This window comes from Rhinopithecus bieti, unplaced genomic scaffold (genome assembly GCF_001698545.2).
Source record: "Rhinopithecus bieti isolate Rb0 unplaced genomic scaffold, ASM169854v2 scaffold_7724, whole genome shotgun sequence".
Classification (NCBI taxonomy): domain Eukaryota; kingdom Metazoa; phylum Chordata; class Mammalia; order Primates; family Cercopithecidae; genus Rhinopithecus; species Rhinopithecus bieti.
The window spans coordinates 1,791,934-1,797,160 of record NW_016805612.1 but is presented as its reverse complement, the minus strand read 5'-3'; positions in this window follow the sequence as shown (position 1 = coordinate 1,797,160).

The following is a 5,227-nucleotide window of genomic DNA, read 5'->3' as shown; positions in this document are numbered from 1 at the left end:
CAAATAGCTAGTATAGACTCAACTTGCTTCAGGTCAGCCTGTAGAGCCAAAGATCCATCCTGGCTCTGCCTCCTGGTTTCCAGCTTAAGACACCTCTTTGCAAGTCACAACATCTCTTTCTATTTCTGTTTCCTCATCCATAAGATGGGGGTTATAAATACTTACGTCATGGGGTTGTTGGAGAGCTCAGATGAGATAATGCATTTGAAAATGCTTTGCAAGTGGGAAAATGCTATGCAAATGTGGTTATTTAGTTCTAATTTATTACCTAGTCAAAATTGAAATGTATAGGAAATTAAGTCAAGCATTTTAATTGCATTGTGATTTGTAGGCAAATTCCCTCTGATTCATAAGGCAGATAAGAGGTTGGCATAGTTTTGTTTTTTGCTGCTACTTTAAGTCCATTGTGCTGTCACTATTACTCAACCAGGCAAACACTCCTCTTCTGAAGTTCTGCGCACCTGTTATGCCTCTGTGACATACTGCCACCTTCTAGATGATTTTTACCTCTGGGTTACAACTGTCCCCCCCACCCCAGTGCCTGTTGTCTGTCATCTTTGGTGACATCAGCATCACTGGCCTTAACATGAATTCTTTCATGCATCTACAATTGCTTGTTGTACAGTTCTGCTTGCGTATATCACTGGATGGGGATCTCAAAGTCAACATGTCTAATGCTGAAGTTATACTCTTCTCCCCTGACCTGCTCCTCCCTAGAGCTTCCATTTATGTTACTGGTGTCACTCTTTGTATTAGCCTTGTAGGTTGGAAACGTTTAACCCTTCCCTCTACCATCTCCCATGTCTAGTCAGTCAGTAAGTTCTTTTATTTTTGCAACCGTCTCTTCCCCACTTAAGCCTCTATTTCCCCATAATTAATGACGTATTTCTGGCCCTTTAAATCTAATCTTGGAACTCTTAAAATAGCCTTCTTCAAGGCAAATGTTAGAACCTCAGCTTGCCAGGTCCCAGACTGGTCCTCTGCTGAATAGTGGATGAAAAAGACCATGGAGCCTAAGTCAGTTCTCTGAGTCAGCCTTTCCAGATGAGGCAGTCAATTGTTATAGAACATGTCTCCAGAGACCTGTAAAAACCTCTAGATGGTAGTGTTCAGGCTTGGGGAAGAGGACCTACCTTGTTACCTGGAAGCATCTAGAAACTGAAAAGACCTGTTCTGTATAGCATGAATTCCAGTATCTAAATATAGTAGCTGTTAACATTTTGGTGTATTTTCTTTTGTTTTTTCTTTTGCATGTCTATAATTATCTTATATGTATTCATTCATCACATCTGTTAAATAACATTTTAATGATATTTTAGTAAGTGCATTTTAAAAATTGGTGCGTAACACGGATGCCCCTTGACTTCGGATGGGGTTACATCCTGGCAAAGTGAAAATACATATGTTGGAAATGTGCGTAATACACCCAACCTACTGAACATCATAGCTTAGCCTAGCCTGTCTTAAATGTGCTTGGACACTTAAATTAGCCTACAATTGTGCAAAATCATCTGGCAAAACAGTCCACTGTAGATTATTAGTTGTTTGCCTTCTTGATCGCGTGGCTGACTGGGAGCAGTGGTTCATTGCCCAGCAGCTCCAGAGAGCATTGTAGTGCGTATCACTAGCCCGAGAAAAGATCAAAATTCAAAATTTGACACATGGGCTCTACTGAATGTATATCACTTTTGCACCATTGTAAGGTTGAAAAATTGTAAATCAAACCATTGTAAGTTGGAGACCATCTTTGCTTCATAGAATGAAAGGTTGCTATCCTTGTTTCTGTTAGAACAAGAAGGTCCCCTCCAAGAAATACCAGACTCTCTGTCAGAGCTTAACCCCAGCTTCTGCTGAGAGTGTTTGTTTAGTGTTAATTTTTGATTGCTGACAACTAGTCTGTTTTTCTTCTACCTTGGTCATGATACCTGCTCATTAAGTTACCTTTCTACTTTCTTGGTCTCGCTTGTTTGTTCATTCATGTACTTATTCTTTTATTATTCAGTCTCCAATAATAATAGCATAGCCTCTTCTATCTCCTGAGTTTGGCTCTGAAGACTTAAAGATTGCTTAGTTCATCGAGGGACTATTCATTTTTGAATCATTGCCAGGATATACCACAAGCTCATCTGTGGGCACGTGGGAAGCCGTGCCTTCCTTTCTGAAGAGAGTAGAGAAAGCTTCCTGGGGGAGGTGGTGTGTAAACTGCTCTGTGAAAGATGAGTAGGAGGAGTTGGTTAGGGAAGACAAGTAGAAGAGACATTTAGGCAGTGGGCATAGAAATGAGAACAGTGGTGACGATGTGGCTCCAGCTTGCCTCTAGGTTGTTTTTTTTTTTTTTTTTTTTTTTTAAGATGGGATGATGGAGTCTCGCTCTGTCGCCCAGGCTGGAGTGCAGTGGGCAATTCTCGGCTCACTGCAAGCTACCGCCTCCCGGGTTCATTGGCTACCATTCTCCTGTTTCAGTCTCCCGAGGTAGCTGGACTACAGGCGCCCACCACCACACTCGGCTAATTTTTTGTATTTTTATAGAGACAGGGTTTCACCGTGTTAGCCCAGGACGGTCTCGATCCTGACCCTCGTGATTCCACCTGCTCGGCCTTCCTTCCAAAGTGCTGGGATTACAGGTGTGAGCCACCGCGCCTGGCCTTGTTTTTGTTTTTTAACAGCTTTATTGAGATAATAATTCCTATGTCATGAAATTCACTCATTTGAAATATACAGTTTTCACAGAGTGAATTTAAAACATTTTCAATACCACACAAAGACACTCCACATCCTTTAGCTGAGCCTCCTCAGTCTTGCTGTCCCTCCCAGCCATAGGCAGTCTCCAGTCTACTTTCTGTGCTATGGATTTGTCTCTTCTGGACATATCACTGAGGTAGCATCAGACAACATATGTTCTTTTGTGCCTGACCTCTTTCACTTACATAATGTTTTCAAGATTCACTTACGTCGTGTGTATCAGCACTTCATTTCTTTTTATTGCTGAATAATATTACATTGCATAAATATACCACATTTTATTTATCCATTTATCACTTGATGAGCATTGGGTTGTTTCTGCTTTTTGGCTATTAGGAATAATGCTGCTATAAACATTGATGTATAAGTTTTCATGTGAACACGTTTTCATTTTTCTGGTATATATACTTAGGAGAGGAATTGCTAGATTATATGTTAACTCTCTGTTTAGCAATTTGAGGAACTGCCAGATTATTTTTCAAAGCGACCAAACCATTTTACATTTTGATTAGGAGTGTATGAGGGTTCCGGTTCACATTCTTGCCAACACTTAATACCTTTAAAAAAAAGTATAGCCATCCTAGTAGATGTGAAGTGGTATCTCATCGTGGTTTTAATTTGTATTTCCCTGATGGCTAGTGATGTTGAGCCTCTTTTCATGTGATTATTGGCTATTTATTTGTCTTTGGAGAAATGTCTATTCAGATCTCTTGCTCATTTTAAAATTGGATTATTTGTCTTTTTATTATTGAGTTGTGATAGTATTTTCTTTTTAATTATGAAATTGGTAGTTGTTTTGACCAAGTAAATTTGCTAGGTCAAAATCTAAAAGTGGTTCTTACATTGGAGATAATATTCTGCAGATAATCTAAAGATCTCTTTTAAGATGTCTCTTTAAAATCCTATACTCTAGGCTGAGTATGGTGGCTCACGCCTGTAATCCCAGCACTTTGGGAGGCTGAGGCGGGTGGATCACGAGGTCAGGAGATCGAGTCCATCCTGGCTGACATGGTGAAACCCCATCTCTACTAAAAATACAAAAAAATTAGCCGGGCATGGTAGTGGGTGCCTGTAGTCCCAGCTACTCAGGAGGCTGAGGCAGGAGAATGGCGTGAACCCGGGAGGTGGAGCTTGCAGTGAGCCAAGATCGTGCCACTGCACTCCAGCCTAGGCGACAGAGCTAGACTCTGTCTCAAACAAAACAACAACAACAACAGCAGCAACAACAACAACAACAACAACAACAACAAATCCTATACTCTAGAATTGGTGCTGATCCTGGAAATGTACCTATTTGGAGCAGATGACTTGTGTTACTGATTTGTGCCAGACAGCTAAGAGTTGTGTATAATCTAAATGGAAACCAGATGTTTTGGCAGTTTGCTAGTGAGTGGTTTTCTCTTGGTTAGGGCCTGCTCCTTTACTAAATAGGACTATTTTCAGTGTATCACTTTTCAAATATTTGAATAAGGAAGATTTTTTTGGGACATACAAATTTATGAATACAATTGTATTTTTTGAACAACTTTATTTTTTTATGTGTAGTAAATTCTCAATAACGACTTATTTTCTCTTTCATCAAAGTGTTCAACTAACTGCAAATAGTGTGTATTTTATTGACCCAGTTTTCAATTATGCATATGAACAGATTATCCATGACTATTAAAACAAACTCTTGCTTTCCTTTAGTTTGTTGCTAGTTCCCTGAGTTGCCTTAGTGGAAACCATAGGAAGAAAAGAGATTATAGCAATGGTCTAGGTGTGACATGATGGCTTATACAAGAGTGGTGGTGGTAGTGATAAGTAGCAGATGTATTTCACATTATTTTGGAGATAAAATACATTGGGAATTGTTGGATTTGCCATGGAAGTGGTGAGGGGAAAGGAATGATTAAAGATGATTCCAACCATGTGTGGTGACTCACGCCTGTAATCCCAGCACTTTGGGAGGCTGAGGCAGGAGGATCACCTGAGGTCAGGACTGAGTTCGAGACCAGGCTGACCAACATTGTGAAACCCCGTCTCTACTAAAAATACAAAATTAGCCAGGTGTGGTGACTCCTGCCTGTAATCCCAGCTACTTGGGAGGCTGAGGCAGGAGAATTGCTTAAACCTAGAAGGCGGAGGTTGCAGCGAGCTGAGATTGCACCATTGCTGTCCAGCCTGGGAAACAAGAGCAACACTTCCATTAAAAAAAAAAGAAAGATGATTCCTAGGGTTCTGATTTCACCGTTTGGGGAGATGTGCCATTTGTGGAACTGTAGAACACTGGAAGAAGTAAGGTTTAGTCATTTGCCTATTGGGTTTCAAATCCAATTCTCTGACCCTCTCAGACCCTCTCAGTCCTGTTTGGCATTGCATTTCATAGGTGTCCTTACCATTCGGCTTTTGTGAATAGATCGGGAAAATTGGAGGCACTGATGGAAGACTGGAGGGTAGGAGTAGGAAGAGGGTAGGGTATTTTTCTCCCTCACTTTTATTTATT